The sequence below is a fragment of the Chrysemys picta genome, chromosome 5 (genome assembly GCF_011386835.1).
Source record: "Chrysemys picta bellii isolate R12L10 chromosome 5, ASM1138683v2, whole genome shotgun sequence".
In the NCBI taxonomy this organism is placed as follows: domain Eukaryota; kingdom Metazoa; phylum Chordata; order Testudines; family Emydidae; genus Chrysemys; species Chrysemys picta.
Genome location: NC_088795.1, coordinates 54,291,320 through 54,309,241, shown reverse-complemented (window position 1 = coordinate 54,309,241; position 17,922 = coordinate 54,291,320). Strand labels below are relative to the sequence as shown.

General features: G+C 44.8%; 1 long non-coding RNA gene across 1 annotated transcript in view; it reads left to right on the top strand.

The window, feature by feature from the left end:
* Positions 1–2,435: 2,435 nt before the first annotated feature.
* The window catches only part of LOC112059236 (uncharacterized), a 73,323-nt gene continuing 57,836 nt past the window's right edge, over positions 2,436–17,922 (top strand). The window contains exons 1-4 of the long non-coding RNA XR_010601361.1: positions 2,436–2,751; positions 4,647–4,840; positions 5,484–5,583; positions 10,869–10,909. This is a non-coding gene — a long non-coding RNA (uncharacterized LOC112059236). The remainder of the gene's footprint in view (positions 2,752–4,646; positions 4,841–5,483; positions 5,584–10,868; positions 10,910–17,922) is intronic.

The window sequence follows — 17,922 nt, the reverse complement described above, 5'->3', positions numbered from 1 at the left end:
GTCCCCCCCCCCCCCCCACCAGCCCCACTGCTCCTCCAACCCGGCAGAGCACGTCCTGCTCCCAGTGCTGTGCGGAGAACCAGCCCCTGGTCAGAGCACTCAGCTCACCACAGTCTGGCGGGCAGGCTCCTTCCTTCCTCCATTGCCTCTGGCTGGGCTGACACTGTGGGAAAGCCCAAGACCCTCCGGTCTGGTGTTGGGCAGAAGGAACCGAGTCCTGCATGTGCCAAAGCCCTGCACGGCGCTGTCACGGGGAAGCCTCTCTGCCCCTCAGCTAAGCTCTAGAGAGGTGGGAGGAAGAAACAATTTCCAGCCTGTTCGCACCCCGACCCTGCAGGCTCCACAGCAGTCCCCCAGCCAGGGGCTTAGCTCCCTCTTCACCCACCCCCACGGAGCGTGGGGCTGCTCCATCCCCTAGGCACCCTCCCCTGCTGAGCCACCTGTCTGGCCCAGTTTGCTGAAGCCCCTCCAGTCAGGTTCTCTGGGCCCTGGTGCACAAGGCATCCTTAGGGCTTAACCCCTTCCTGACCGCGCTGTAGCTGGAGGACAGGAGGTGGCTGGGTTATGTCAGTGGCCAGCAGCAGCCTGGAGGTGTTAGCTGCCTTTCGACATTGTGCGGGCAGAAAGGGACAAGCTGCTTTCAGCCACAGAGGAGTGGGGGATAGGGGGGAGGAGAGAGAGCTGACCTCTGCAAAGATTCAGGCCAAGTCATCCCTCCCACCCCGCAGCTGGAAGCAGCTCCTGTCCCTTCCCTCCTGTACAGTGCCAAAGGCTGCTGCTGGCCACATTCTGGTGTGACCCCTGGCATAAATCTGGGCGGGGGCATGTGACCTTGCGTTCCCCCCCATGTATTGCTTCAGGAAGGTTCAGCGCCAGGTACCAGGAGAGGCTGGTCTATCCTGGGGGCCCAGCCAGGAATTGAGGGCAGAGAGCGCCGGGCAAGGAGGGTCGGGTTGGTCGGTCACCACCCTATGTGAGAGAGGTGTATGGGAGTGCGTGTGTGTCACCTCTCCCCATGTGAACCCATAAGCCTTAAAGATAAGAAGGTAAATAAAAAAAAAATCTAGCTACACAGTATTTCTTTTTAACAGGAACTCAGTCAACTTAATGTTAATTTGAATGTTTGTACTGCATAGTTCTGATTGATTGATTGCCATTGAACTCACTTGAATATGAGTAATTTTACCAGGTGTCCCATATTCAGCATAGGGAAATATGGTCACCCTACTTATTTGTAACTGAAAAGGACGGTCTGAATTTTTTTGTTTTTGTACAAGATATTGGGACTGATCCTCAGCTGGTGAAAATCAGTGTGGCTCTATTGACTTCTCTATGAGATCTGGCCCATAGTTTAAAAAGCCTACTAATAGAGATTATGTATCAGATAACCAGTGGCATGAGAGGTCTGCTCAGAGCAGGCAAGAAAGCAGGTTAGGAGGGGAGGGAAGTTGTCTGTAAGGCTTGTTTGTTCTATCCTCATTTCCATGGGTGCCCTGGCATAACTTAGAGCAACTTCAAGTCTGGTCTTTTATTCTGGCTTCTCTGGGGACTGTTATACAAGCCAGTAATCAGAGTGCACTACCCTCCTACTCCCAGAGCACCCCCACCATTATCCCTACACAAGAGGTGGTATGGAACTAGCATAGCCAAAGTTAAGATCTGGCTGTATATGTTTGAGTTATTTTATAAGATGTGTTAACTAGAGTTTTGAATGGTTCAAAAATTAAGAACATCCCCATTTAAACCATTAATCTGAGCCCAAAATTTGACTGAACGCCTCATCATGAGTCTTTCTTTCTCTTTTACAATATGTTTATGAGCAAAAATTAATACCAGAAAAGATAGTTAAAAGAATACAGTTGTGGGCAGTGGGACTAAAAAGTAGTAAGTACTATTTTACACCAGTCAGTGTTTACCAGGGCATCATGGTCCTTTGAGCCTACAGAGGGCTGATATCCACTCTGTTTCTACGGATCACTGGCAAAGAAGTGCTGCATACCTAATAGATGAGTCCTAGAAATGGTCCAAATTCATTGTGATAAATATATTCATACTAATGTATGATGTTAGTTCCTGTTAGTAAATATTAACCCTTTTAATTCTCTTTTCGTCTTTGTATATTAAATTCATTCAATATTAACTATTCTCCCAAAATCTTTATGGCATTAGCAAAGAGCATGTTTGAATAGTAAGGCTAGATGGTTGGTTTATAACCTGTGAGTGACCTATATTTAGGAATTTCATATGGTTGAGTATGGGAATGTATTTCATTATGGCTGGCATTTCCATGACTGTGGGAAAACAGATGTCCATGAAAGAGACCTCCCCAAACTACAGAAATATAAGCAGGAGTGGGTGATTGATGAATAATTGATATTACAGATGTTTTCTAAAATGATAAAATGGGAAATCCATTAAATGATGTTTTTAACTCAGTGGGAACTGCCGGTTGTCCCGGCTATCAGTAATAATGACCAGATTAGAATTCCATCTAATTTATGAGTCATGTAACCTAAAGATACGATAAAGGAAATTCCATAGGTAATGAGGTAATACAAAAAATGTTAAAACATAACTCATGGTGAAATTAATCACGGAAAGTTATTTTTTCCTTCCAAAAAGAGGGTTCTTTGTCTCACACCCCATTAAAGGACAGAGGTTTGGAAACCAGATGGGGATTGCACACTGCCAGCATCCCACCAGTTGCAGAGAAGAGTGACACAGAGGCCAGTGCTTTACTTAACACCAAAGGTAACATATCTATTTTTTTCTGTATAGAGCTGTACTAATCTCTGATTGACAATCTTTCATTAAACAATTCCATTTGATCCTGTTATTTGACAATCTCAAATTGTTAGTGAATTCAAACATGCAACAACAGCAATTCGTAGATTTGAAAAGAGATCATAACACCAAAACTATCAGTTGGTACAGAATACTCCCTCCCTTTCCTGTTCAGAATAGAGGATCTCTTCTTACTACTGATTTCATTTCAATAAAATGAAGAGCAAATACTGAATGAGCTTTAGTTTCAGCTTGGATTTACAATCCTAGCAGCGAGTGGACCTTGTGGCAGTCTTATTTCATTTTATGATTTTTTTCACAATTCTTTCTGTGAAATATTTTAATCAAAATTGTTTGTTTTTCATTTTCAGAATAAGAATTTTGAAAAAAAAATAATTTGGGGGGGAAGCTTATTTATGTGATTTTGTTTTTAAAACTCATCCTTTTAATAATTGATTTCCAAAACCACACATGATAAAGGAAAGACATTTTGATAATAAATACCAATGTAACAGCATATTGGGCTACATTAGTAGGAGCATTGCCAGCAGATAGAGGGAAGTGATTATTCCCCTCTACTCGGCACTAGTGAGGCCACATCTGGGGTATTGCGTAGTTTTGGGCCCCCCACTACAGAAAGGATGTGGACAAATTGGAGAGAGGGCGGAGAGCAATGAAAATGATTAGGGGGCTGGGGCACATGACGTATGCAGAGAGGCTGAGGGAAGTGGGCTTATTTAGGCTGCAGAATAGAAGGGGGGGGGGGATTTGATAGCAGTCTTCAACTACCCAAAGCGGGGGTTCCAAAGAGGATAGAGCTAGGCTGTTCTCAGTGCTGGCAGATCGAACAAGGAGCAATCTTCTCAAGTTGCAGTGGGGGAGGTCTAGATTGGATATTAGGTAAAACTATTTCACTAGGAGGGTGATGAAGCACTGGAATGGGTTATCTAGGGAGGTGGGTGGAATCTCCATCCCTAGAGGTTTTTAAGGCCTGGCTTGACAAAGCCCTGGCTGGGATGATTTAGTTGGTGTTGGTCCTGCTTTGACCAGGGGATCGGATTAGATGACCTCCTGAGATCTCTTCCAACCCTAATCTTCTATGATTCTATGTCCCCTCTCAGGGCTTGTCTATACTTACCGCGCTGGTTTGGCGGCAGGCAATCGAACTTCTGGGTTCGATTTATCGCGTCTAGTCTGGACGCAATAAATCGAACTCAGAAGTGCTCCCCGTCGACTCCGGTAATCCTGCTCGCCGCGAGGAGTACGCGGAGTCGACGGGGGAGCCTGCCTGCCGGGTCTGGACGGCGGTAAGTTCGAACTAAGGTACGTCGACTTCAGCTACGTTATTCACGTAGCTGAAGTTGCGTACCTTAGTTCGATTTGGGGGTTTAGTGTAGACCAAGCCTCAGTCTTCTCTTTTCCAGACTAAACAAATCCTATTTTTTCAATCTTCCCTCATAGGTCATGTTTTCTAGACCTTTAATTTTTGTCACTCTTCTCTGGACTAATCTTCTATGATTTTTAAAAAGCATCAATGACAGAGATGCACATGACACGTGAAATATGTCTAACATAAATAACTGCAATAGTTTGCATCATGAGTCACATTCCTAGAATTAAATAAAGTAAAGAGCAGCAGCCACAGGTGGAACTGAGGCTGCCTCTCGCTAGCCCTCCCAGACTGGGAGTAGAAGTACAAGCCCATTCTTCAAGAGTGTGCCTGCCTGCTGCAGCTGGAAATTTTTTCTAGGTTTTATCCTTTGACAATTTGCAAGTTATTTTATTTGTTTTTGCAGCTGTTTATCCTGATGGTAAATCAAGCATTTATACTGATCATAATTTTTTCCTTATTTATATTTCAGGGTGGAATTTCCAGCACAGCTCCCCGTAGAATTTTCCTATACTACTCAAAGTATTGTTTTCTTCTTTAAATTATTTACATTTTAGCCTCTAATTTGTGATTTTAAGCAGCCGTCCTCATTCTCATTGTCCTAAAAGAAAACAGAAAAACAAGGAAGGTGGACTTCTAGCAAAATGTGTAACAGCTGATCTCACTGTGAGTCTTAGTGATATTAGAAGCAGGGTTGTTTGTTTGTCTATTTGTTTTCTCCCCTCCCCTCAAACCTCTCCAATATCTCCACTGGCCATTACTGCTTATGAGACATAACTGAACTGAAGTAGGGATAATTTCCAAAGTTTAATTTTAGCAAGCATTCAAACTTTATGGTCTGAGGTCCAGATTCTGCAATTTGATCCAGGCAGGCAGGCCCCTGCACTCCTGCAGAACACCAGTGACTTCAGAGGGACTCTGCTTGGGTAGATCAGGTTGCTGGACTGGGGACAAAATATAATTTGTTTGACTCAAAGTTGGATTTGATTCCATCAAAGGAGGTTAGAGCTGGAGGAAAGGAAATTAACTATAAGAAAAAATGTGAAAGACAGAGAAAAGGCTAAGTAAGATGCAAAATGAGTGTACTAAATCTCTGACAGGGGTTTTAAATAAGAGCACTTTGCACATCAGAAAAATTAATTTTATGGAAACACATGCAAACACACACACATTCATTCTTGGCCTTACTAATTTCCCCTCACTAAAACTCCATCTCAAATCCAGACCTGGCTTAAAGGGAACTTGTTCTTTTCTACTAAGAAAAATGTTCATCCACCCCTAAAATCATTTTTCTTTCCTCCATTCTCAGGTCCATCCAATCTGAAGTCACCCATCATTCTGTGCCTTCCTACCGTCCTTGATGGCTCTGCCCATCTCTACCTCTTTAAGTACTGCTCAAGAGAAGCAAGGTAAGACATTTACACACCCAGCCAGAGGAAGAAGACCACAGCCATAGATGTGTATAGAAGAAAAGATTCATGGCAGCAAATCCTGTGAGGGAAGGTTAGGGGGATGAAAGGCTAGGGGAGGACTCAGAACCAGCCTTTGGTTTAGATCAGCTGACAAAGAAATTTAATAGAGAATGGTATCCCTGCCATAGATTTCTATTTAAATCTATCCAAAGAATATCATCCTCTGTTACATTAGGTGTTTAAAGTAAATTTACAATTGGTTCAAACCCGATTCAGTTATAAGGAAATCTACCATAAGAGGAAGTGTGAGGAGGAATAATAGAGATGGGGCGAGAGTATCACCACCAATAGAAAATTCTTTAGAGGATAAGCTTGAAATGAAGTAATTGTGGTGGGCTGCATGAGAGGATGTAAGGGGGTGGGATCAGTGTTTTAGGTTGGAAACTGAATAATACATTTAAAGAGTCAGGGTGAAATCCTGGCCCCATTGAAACCAACAGAAGTTTTGCCTTTGACTTCAATGGGGCCAGGATTTCAGCCTGATTTTGTCCACCTGAAACCTTTTTTTCAGTTAAAAATCTTATTGTCATTGGAAATTAGCATTATTCTATGTTTTGGTGTTGATATAGAGGCCATGTTACAGCTTCAAGGTTAACCGCACCTTTGATCCCCTTCCGTGGTTTCTTGAGGGAACCCACTTAAGGTTTTAGGCTCTCCAGACATCACTTTTCTTGGGACAGAGACTCTCCTCTCTCACTCCCTTCAGACCAGGGACTTAGGCTTGCAGTCCCTCTGCACTTCCCTGATATCCCCAGCAAGCCCGTGCTTTGATTTCTCTCTGAGGGCTATGATCAGTGTATTGCCAGCAGTTACCCGTTCCCACGTAGCTCTTTCTAAGCCAGCACGTTTTTTTCTTAAGGTAAAAGCATTGCAGAAAAAAACATATAAAAACAATAAAAGTTCCTATGCACATGCTAAAAGCTTACAAGAGGCCACGCATCAGTTTTTTGGGACCCTTGTAGGCCAACATCTTTCCAACCCTTCCACAAGGGTTGAGGACTTTGGACAGAAGGTCTTGTCCATTTGCTGGATCAGAAAGAAGACGCTGAGTCAGTTTAAACCCAGCTTTTTCACATAAAAAGTTATTTGTTGGTCTTTGGAAAATCTAGTTTGAACCAATATACGTGAACAATGTACGTGAACAATGTACGTGTCCCCAGGGGATGGTACCTCTGGAGGTGTTTACAACCTAAAGTGACTAATCTACTGTTTTTAGTTCCTGTCAGAGCTGTGGCAACCTCCTCTCCTCCAGAGCTGCATACAATCCCGCCTGCAGTAATATGTAAACCAGAGGTCGGCAACCTATGGCACCCATGCCGTTTTTTAATGGCATGCTGCTGCCTCCCGGGGTCCCGCTCAGCCCGCTGCCGAACCCCAGCAGGCAGCAGCGTGCCATTAAAAATCCTGCCCGACCCAGCCCGCTCTTCTCCGCCACCTGCCTACCGCTCTCTCTGGTAGGGGCAGGGTGCAGAAGCAAGCTTGGTCCTGCTGGCTGCTGCTGTACGGAGCACCCCCCTGATCCCAGCCCTCTGCCCTGACCCCTGCACCCCCTTGCACCGCAGCTCCCTGCATCCCCCCTATGACCCCATCCCTGACTCCTGCACCCTCCACACATACCCAGTCCCCCCACATCCCCCTGCCCTGACTCCTGCACTCCCCACACATACCCGGCCCCCCCCACCCCATGCCCTGACTCTTGCACCCCCCACATCCCCACCCCCCACCCTGAGCACCAGGTTGTCAGCAGGCTGAGTGGGGCCGGCAGCTGGGGCAAGGGGCCGGCAGCCAGAACCCCAGACCGGCAGCGGGCTGAGCGGGGCCAGCAGCCGGGACCCTGGCTGGCCGGAGCCAGCGGACGGAACCCCAGACCAGCAGTGGGCTGAGCCGCTCAGCCCGCTGCCGGTCTGGGGTGCCAGCCCCGCTCAGCCTGCTGCCTGTCTGGGATCCTGGCCCCCGACCCCGCTCAACCCGCTGCCGGCCTAGGTGAACGGAACCCCAGGCTGGCAGCGGGCTGAGCAGGCCGGCGGCCTAAGATCAGCATTTTAATTTAATTTTAAATGAAGCTTCTTAAACATTTTGAAAACCTTGTTTACTTTACATACAACAGTAGTTTAGTTTTATTATATATAGACTTATAGAGAGAGATCTTCTAAAAAACGTTAAAATGTATTACTGGTACGCGGATCCTTAAATTAAAAGGTGAATAAATGAAGACTCAGCACACCACTTCTGAAAGGTTGCCGATCCCTGGTGTAAACCATTCATACATTTAATACCAGAGGGTCCCAAAGATATTGCAGGTGGTTGAAATATCTCATAGAGTCATAGACTTTAAGGTCAGAAGGGACCATCATGATCTTCAGTCTGACCTCTTGCACATTGCAAGCCACAGAAACTCACCTAACCACTCCTGTAATAGACCACTAATCCCTGGCTGAGTTACTGAAGTCCTCAAATCATGAATCCACCATTTACACTGGTATAACCTGCAAGTGACTCGTGCCCCATGCTGCAGAGGAAGGTGAAAACGCCCCAGGCTCTCTGCCAATCTGCCCTGGGGGAAATTCCTCCTGACCCCAAATATGGTGATCAGTTAGATGGTGCGCATGTGGGTAAACCCCTCTGTAGTAACTTTAGAGCCCTTCCCATCTAGTGTCCCATCACCAGCCATTGGAGATATCTGTCATAGGCCACATGGCTGATTAACACGAAAGGAAATAGAGAAATTAACCATCACACATTGCACACTGAGTATTTGCCCCTATTTTGTAAACTTAAAAAAAAATCAGAAATTGTTTTCATTAGAACATAGGAATATTTTGCTGTTTGCATCATTTATCACTAAACATAGTCCCAGTATAGTCCATGTGATTGCTGTATTACTAAAGTAAATGTCTCATTCAACATTTCTGAGACTTACACCATTAAGTGCTAGTGTAATCAGTTCTGGCTCAAGTGACTACAAGTGAAGCTGTGTGTTGACAAATAGTTTATATAATTCACACACACGTACACAAGCATTCGTGCACAAGAAACCCTGGGGTATCATTTACCTGAGTTTAAAAGGCTCTATTTTCACCACATGTGGAGTTACATACTGCTCAGAGTTCCCCATTGTGAAACTTTCCAAGAATACTCCTGTGCACTGAAATATAATTAACTCTTTTAAAATAGAGAGTAACTGATGGTATCATAAAACCTGAAAAATATCCTATATACTGTAGTCTAATTTAGCTATCTCATAGTATTTGCATCTCTTACTAGTCAGGACACGTCTGGGGCTGAATTATTCAAAGGTTAAAAAGGAGGAGCATTGGCAGAACCATGTGCACATTGGTCATGATCCTGCTGTGCTCACTGAAGACAAAGGCTCCCACTGACCTCAATGGCATGTGATCAGGCCTGTGTCTGACTCACAGCTGTGCTTTTAGTTCCTCATTTTCATGAGGACTGTTTTTCTCACAAATTAAAACAAACAGATAAATCAATGTTAGTTTGGTCCTCAAACACAACCTAATTAGAGAGAAGCAGTGTGAGGGACAGTTTCAGTGCTGGTTCACTTCCCCTATCTGACATGGATTGCACTCGCCAGGTAGGGAATACCTTATCTTTCCACATTATACACTCCAAAGAACAAATGTTTTTTTCTGGTGCTAACGCCAGTGGAGGTAAAGTGTTGCCTCTGCCTTTCCCAAAGAGCCAGAGTGGTCGAAAATAATTTATTTCAACAAGCATAAATCGGTTGATGGGCCCAGCAATATCTATCTGTCCTGATTCTGTCTCTTTTTGGACAGGGAAGTGTAAAATGAGCTACTGAACTTGTGCATAATGGGTCTCTTCTAGTCTAGTGAACATGGAAAACATGAAATGTAAATGATGGGTGGTAGACAAGTCATTTTAAGCACAGCTTCCAGGTATTTACCACTGAGTGGAAACTGAAAGGTACAGTAATTGTTCTGTGAGGAGAACAGAATTTCTTGTGTAAAAGAAAGTGCAGACTGGAACTTGGCAATTATTCTTTGTTGGATTACCAAATGTCCCTTCTTCCATACGGTCTTTCTAAAATACTTGTTCACCAATTAAAATGTGATGAACACAGCTGTCCTATATTAATACATTACCCCATACTAATTACTCATGACTCATCATTAATTGTTTAGATTGTAAGTTCTGTGGGGCAGAGACTGTCTGCTACTCTGTCTATACACTACCCATGGCCATCCCTGGTACCCCTAATCCCACCCCCCCCAGGCCAGCCTGGCCCCCAAGACATCCCTCACCCCACCCCCCCCCCGGGCCTACCTATAGGTGCCGACTCCATGGGTGCTCCACTGCTGGAGCACCCATGGGGAAAAAATGGTGGGTGCTGAGCACCTAATGGCAGCCCTCACAACAGCTCCCACCCAGCCCCCCCGGCGGTTCCCGACTGCCAGCAGCCCCAAGGATCAGCACCTCCCCCTCTCTCCCTCCTTGCACCTCCCGCCCGCTGTGAACAGCTGTTTCGCAGCGTTCAGGGAGGCTGGGAGGGAGGGGGTAGGAGCAGGGACACCACGCTCTCAGGGGAGGAGGCGGACCTTGGTGGGGCATGGGTGGAGCAGGGACGGGAAGAGGTGGGGTGGAGCCTTTGGGGAAGGGGGAGAATGAAGGCAGGGCCTGGGACAGAGCCAGGGGTTGAGCATTTCCCGGCAGTTTGAAAAGTCGGCGCCTGGCCCTGCACGATAGATGCACACTGAAGCGTGGGGCCCCACTAAGTGCGGGACCCAGAGCAGTCGCCCTGATTCGCCATACCCCAGGGACGGCTCTGCCACTACCTAGCACGATGGATTCCTATTTTTGATTGACTTCTAGGCATTACCATAATACAAATAATAAATAACATGGGACATACAAAACTTGTATTATGATTCCAACATATTTCCTTCTTATAATCAGTTTTACCATGGTTCACAATATCAGAAACTGAGCTACCTAACTATCAGTGGCCCAGCCAAAAACTAAACCAGGGAAGCCATCAGTTACTGGAAGCCCCCTCCTTTCTTGTGCTAAGTAGGTCCACAGATAAAAATCAGATTTCAGACCTCTGAGAAGTCTAAACTATTGATATACAATATGGCAGGGTAACATTTTAGCACTGTCTTATAGAAAATTTAAAATAGAGGAAAGTAATGGTCTAACAATGGACCTACCTAGGTAAGTAAAATTACTCCTATGTGTTTTTACAGATCAGGTGCCAACTCAGGAACACCATTACTACTAAAGATTGGTAAGTAATTCCAGAAGACTGGAGGCAGAAACATTTGAAGTAAGATTGACTGAATAGTTGTGAAGCAAAACCAATGGTCACAAATAATAAATTACAATGCCATTATAAATTATTAATTATAAATCTATGACCTTTAAAACACTCCTGTGTTTAATTAGTTTTCTTCACATACCTGTGAGGCAGCTAAATACTTCTTATATCTAGATAATACATGGAGAGGCTGAGATAAAAAGATAAAGTAAATTGACCAGGACACCCAGCCATTAGTAGAAAAGCTAGGATTAGTATTCAGGCTGTCATGACTCCCCGGTTAATTATCTGACCATGAACCGTAGTGCTGTAACGCTGCGCATATCATATGTTTTTCTCAGTTAACCTTATAAATCCACAGCACACATCATCGTAGATATTCACAGTGCTATATAGGCATTACTGTTAATTATGTTTTCATTCTGACAAAAAAGAATGGTATCAGTCTTTTTTCCCTGCAGTGCCATACTGTATTCAGTGCTGGATATCAAGAATTTGTTAGGCCTCCCAACTAGAGTCCTATTTACCTCATGATTTTCATTTGTTAAGAGCCTTTTTTATCAAAGAACATTTTCTCCATTCCAAAACCTTCTGTTTGGTCAGAGTTGAGAACATTCCTTTGTGATTTCATGCCCAAAGTGTTTGCAAAGGTAGGAAGGTGTGAGGAGGGCTCATGCATGAATCAGGAGGACAGAAGGTCTGTTGGGGAACTTAAGTATCAAAGTGGCAAAGTCTCCTGAATTAACCCCCTCATAAGAGGAGCGTCTCTGTTAGTGGACTCATCCAGCAAATGAACTGGCAAAACTAGCAAAGGAAATATTTTAAGCTATGTTCCTCTGGACATAAGGAAATAGGAAGCTGACAACTCACTCTCATTCCTTAGTGACAGTCGCAATAGCTGAGGGGTTGCTTCAGCAGCTACTCAGACTATTTTTTAAAAAGTGGTAAAGGAGCTAGATGCATTCATTACGAGGTTTGACACTGCAAAGAGCATTTTGAACCTGGTGGAGGGGGAACAAAGTGACTTGCTCACTGAGGGGATGTTTAGAAGGTTCAGTTTGGGGGTACAGTGTCATTTCTGATGAAATTTGGAAGCAAAATCAAGCTCTGCTCAACCGTGTGGAATCACTGTAAAATACAAAACCAAAATACAAAATGTAAGAATTATTTTAGCTCATGAGCAAATGGAAACCAAAGAAAATAGAAAGTTATTTTTCAGCATGCTTTACAGAGATTCTTACCCCTGAAGAGTTTATACAATTTAATTGTGGTAAGAACGCCCTACAAAAAAGGGTGTTACATTTCCAGACCCCAGAACTATGCTTGTAATGTGTGGCACAGTGATAATGAGGAATAAAATCTGAAAAGCAGAAAGATCTAAAGATAGCTAGAATTTAATGGATACTGCACTGGAATCTTTCCACACTGTACTACTATACGCTGATTTAGAGGACAAGTTTCAATGCTGTTAAAAACAACAACAACAACAAGTCCGTAAGCTTCGTATGTTTGTGACCATCGTTTTATGCTGCAAAACTTAAAATGTCCAAGGACACATTTTAGTCTCACTCTCACAACACCTACCAAAGTGAAAAAGTTCATTTCAGTAAATTAGAAGAATCTGAGAAAGAAATAAGCTGCTGTCTCCCTGCCCTATGGCCTGAGATGTTTTCCTGCCCCATTCTGCTCTCCCACTGCCTGCTTCATAGATTCCAAGGCCAGAAGGGATCATTGTGATCATCTAGTCTGACCTCTTGTATAACAGGCCCTGGAAATAGAACATATCTTTAAAAAAAATTGAATCAATTTAAAAATTGCTAATGATGGAGAATCCAGCATATGGCCCTTGGTAAATTCTTCCAGTGGTTAATTACCCTCATTGTTAAGAAATTACTCCTTATTTCCAGTCTGAGTTTGTTTAGCTTCAACTTCTAGCCATTAGATCTTGTTATATCTTTGTCTGCTCAACTGAAAATCCCATTATCAAACCTTTGTTCTTGTGCAGGTACTTATAGACTGATCAAGTCACCTCTAAGCCTTATCTTTGTTTAAGATAGAACAAACTGAGCTCTTTGAATCTATCACTGTAAGGCATGTTTTCTAATCCTTTAATAATTTGTGGCTCTTCTCTGAACCTTCTCCAATTTATCAACATCCTTCTTGAATTGTGGACACCAGAACTGGACATTCCAGCAGCAGCAGCCCCACCAGTGCCAAATAGAGTGGTAATATAACCTCTCCACTCCTACTCAAGATTCCCCTACTTATACATCCTAGGATTTCATTAGGCCTTTTGATCGCAGTATTGCACTGGGAACTCATAGTCATCTGATTATTCACCATAACTCCCACATCTTTTTCAGTCACCGCTTTGAAGGATAGATTCCCCCATCCCATAGTATGAACTTCATTCTTTGTTCCTAAAGGTATAGATTTACATTTAGCTATATTAAAATGAATACTATTAACTTGCACCCAGTTTACCATCAGATCCAGATTGTTTTGACCTGTCCTCTTCATTATTTACCACTTCCCCAATTGTTGTCATCTGCAAACTTCAGTGGTGATTTTATGTTTTACTCCAGGCCACTGATAAAAATGGTAAAGAGCATAGGGTCAAGAACGGATCCCTATGGGACCCCATTAGAAATACACCTGCTTGATATGTTTACAATTACTGATGTGTGTGGTCTCATAGACTTTAAGGCCAGAAGGGACCATCATGATCATCTAGTCCAGGGGTTCTCAGGACAACATTTTTGGTGGCCTCAGAGTGAGACCACCAACTCTTGCTGGTGGCCGCTCTCAAATGTTTTCCTAAAATAATTAATTAACTTTAGAAAAAAACAAATATGCAAATATACAGGTCCAAATCAGGGTAATTTATTTATTGCAAGCTAATAAGTCTGTTGTTAAATGTGATATTAGCAAACATACAAATATCACTTTTCACAGCATCACTTACTAAGCCCCGACAAACCTGGGGACAAATTAAGCCGGGGCTGAGTAAGTAAGTTGGGGGAGACAGCAGGAGCCAGGGGTGATTGGGACAGGGATGCTGGGGTAGATAATTGGGGGCCAGAGCCTGATGCCCCGTAGCTAGAGCTAAAGGGCCATAGCTGGGGGATTGAGCCTGAAGCTGCATGGCCAGAGCCTGGGGTCTTTAGCCACACAGCCGGAGCTCAGGGCTGGAGCCTGAAGACCATTGGCCAGAGCCTGCTGCACCACCACCCCAGGGGTGAAGCTCAAAGACTGAGCCTCACCACCCCTAGAAAGGTGGGGAATTCACCAGCTGCCTGCTCCTCCAGCATTGTGCCCCAGCTACCTCCAGAGGGGATAGGGCTCAACCCCTGCTTGCAGCCCTAGAAACCAACAACCAGGCGGTGCATCCAAGAGCAACAGGGAGGGGCTGCTGCTTCCTTCCCCCCAACAAAAATCACAGCCCAGGAGGCTGTGGCCGCAAGAAAAGCTGCTGGTGGCCACATTTGAGAAACGCTGAGTAGTCTGACCTCTTGCACATTGTAGGCCACAGAACCTCACCCACCCACCCCTGTAATAGATCCCCTATCTCAGAGGTCCCCCTAGGAGAGGGAACATCCAGGGGCCACAGTGGGGCCTGGCCAGTCCCCATGGGGGGTGAGGAGGAAATGCCACCCAGCCCCTCCCCACCCCCAACTCTGCTCCAGTCATGACCCCAGCCCCAGCCTCAGCGCAGCTCTGTTCCCAGCCCAGGTCCCAGCCTCCACGCGGCTCCACTCCCAGCCCCTGGCCCAGCCTTGGCTCCTGGCCGCGGCCCCGCTCCCAGGCCCAGCCCCACTCCAAACTGAAGCCCCAGCCTCAGCCCCCTTTCCCCTGTCTGCGTTCCCTCCCCAGCTGCAGCCCCGCTCCTGGCCCCAGCTCCGGGAGGACAGGGAGCACAGACAGGTATAAGGGGAGTCACGACCTTCAAAAGTTTGGGGACCACTGCCCTAATCTTTGGCTGAGTTACTGAAGTCCTCAAATCATGCTTTAAAGATTTCAAATTACAGAAAATCCACCATTTCCACTAGTTTAAATCTGCAAGTGACCTGTACCCCATGCTGCAGAGGGCAAAACCCCCCCAAGGTCTCTGTAAATATGACCTGGGAGAAAATTCCTTCCCGACCCCAAATATGTTGATAAGCCAGACACCTGGCAAAGACCCACCAGCCAAACACCTGGGAAAGAATTCTCTGTAGTAAGGCAGAGCCCTCCCCATCTAGTGTCCCATCACGGCTGTTGGAGATATTTGCTGCTAGCAGTCACAGATTGGCTACATGTCACTGTAGGCAGTCTCACCATCCCCTCCCCTCCATAAACTTATCAAGCTCCATCTTGAAGCCAGTTAGGTTTTTTGCCCCCCACTGCTTCCTTTGGAAGGCTGTTCTAGAACTTCACTCCTCTGATGTTTAGAAACCTCATCTTCATCCTCCTGCCTATACTGTTTTCTTCCTTCTGGAGGGAGTGGGGTTGGTGGTGTCATCTTTCCCATGCTTTTCTTCTGCCCTGGGGTGGGATGTCTTCCTGCCTAATCCCCTTCTCCTCCTGCCCTGTAGTGAGTCAGTAGTGGCAGCTGCCTCCCTCACAAACAGAGACAACGCTAGACGTGGTGAGAAGCTGCAGGAGACCGCCCCTATAACCAGAACAACACATACTAGCAGCCAGAAGGAGGTATTAACCTCCTTTGGACAAACAAGCTTCTGTGTAGCACACAAGTCTGAAAATTGTGGTTGTCCCAGCCAAAACAACACTGTTGGCAAACCTGGGGTAGTTAACTGCTATGTACAGTTGCTTCTGTGGTTTCCAGAACGTAACTCTAAAAACTGTATTGAATGATTAATATAAACTTGAATTAACTGGTCCCAGAATTTGAGTGCCTGTGTAACCTTTGGATGGGCTAGAGATTATTTCACTGCCATTTTCTTAGTGCCAAAAAACCCACAACTCCCACAGAAAAGCATATGGAGACGCAGAATTCAGTCACTGAGGATTTTCAGCAAGGATCACACAAGGTCAACCTCCCCACAGTCGAGTCCAAAAAGAACAACAGGAATGAACTTAAGAATTAAGATAAAGATACATAAATAATAATAATAAAACAACTCCTACAACTTAATTTCTACATCATAATATGGCTACTTTATAAGCCACATACATTATGTTCACAGTTGTATCCAAACATAAATAAAGAAAACAAATTAAATCTAAACAGGTCAGTCCCCACAGAAACACAGTGAGAAGAAACTCAGGGTTCCCAAAAGCTTAGGTTCAGTTTACCTGAGTCTCAGTTAGTCTTTGATCACCTAATCTATAGAGTTTGCTGAGTCATAAGCATTCCAACATCATCTTCCCTCTTATGGTTACCATACGTCCGGATTTTCCCGAACATGTCCGGCTTTTTGGGCCTCAAATCCCCGTCCTGGAGGAAATCCCAAAAAGCCGGACATGTCCGGGAAAATAGGGAGGGAGGGGCCGGCAGTGCTTGGCCGGGGGCTGGGCCCGGCGGTGCGGGGCCGGGGGCTGGCCCAGGGCTGGCGGTGTGGAGCCGGGGGCCAGGCCGGAGGCCGGGGGCCAGGTCCCGAGCCAGGCGGGAGACGCCGGGGCCTGAGCCTCTTGGCCTGGACCGGCCGGCCACCAGAGGGAGCCGCTCGGCCGGGGGGGTGGACTGGGCCGTGCCTCCTCACGCCCCCCAGCCCCAGCTTGCCTGCTGCCTGCCTGCTTCAGGCTTCCCGCGAATCAAATGTTCGCGGGAAGCAGCGGAGTTGGAGCGGGGCTGGGGGTGGGGCCGGGGCCCCGTGGAGTGTCCTCTTTTTGGACACTTAAAATATGGTTTTCCCTAATGTTGGAAAAATACACAAGTATGGGTCACAACTCTACTCTATCAGTAGGCTGGGCTATCATAAATCAAACTTAAGAGAAATCAAACATAAATGGAATTATTTTTTTCCACAGTGCTTTTATCAGCAAATATTCATTTCCCAATAAGATTTTGTAAAGCTCTTTGAAGATAAAAAGTGCTATACAAACTGCTCAAGAGAAAATACTTGGGAGAAGAAGATGCATACGTTAAGTGTAATGTTGAAGGAACACTTCACTAGTACCTAATAAACTACAGAAAGGACTAAAGAAGAGTTCATTCTTTTGAAAATATGCTAATGCCAGTAACTGATTAAGTTATCAGGCAAAGTATTGATTGTTAAGTGGTTACATAACCTGTGGTAGATTTCTGAGGAGTCAGATATGTTAAGGATTAATTTTGAGTCCCACCCTCAAATGTTAGGGATTTTGGTTTTAATGTAATGCTATCTATTCTCTTTATAGTATCCAGGTTTGCTTAATTGCCCGTGTTGGTAGTTAAATACTAATGAGAAACCACTCAACATTCAAGAAGGCCTTTGATTGCATTTGAGAATAATCTACTATGCTATTAAGTAAAGAATTTCTCACTTATTCTTACATTTAAAATGATATATTTTGTCAAAATATTAATCCAGGTGTGACTATTAAAATATAAAACTCTTCATATCAGATATTATTGACCATCAAGCAGATGTCCTTGTTGCTTAGAATGCACAGGAGACAATATAATATCCATTAGAGTCCTTTAAAATCATTCCTTGAGATTGGTAGCATATAATCTTAGCATAATGCTTTAATCGGGCTGAATGCATAGAACAAATGAGACAGAGTTCTGCTTCCTGGGTATTCTAGAAGTAGATGTAGACTTTACCTAAAAGCTATAGCTAACTCAGCAATTTCCTGTCTTGCTCCTAGAAAGTTGTTCCTTAAACTTAATCCATACAGATGCAAACTATGGCGCCATCCACTGTCAGCTTCCAGTATTGCAAAGCAACAATTAAATGAAACAGTTCTTTACATTACCACTATTAACTGCTTTAAGAGGAGTGATATTAAGTTGCTGTGTTTAGTTATAAGAATAAACACTTCTAATTTTGGCCCTGCTA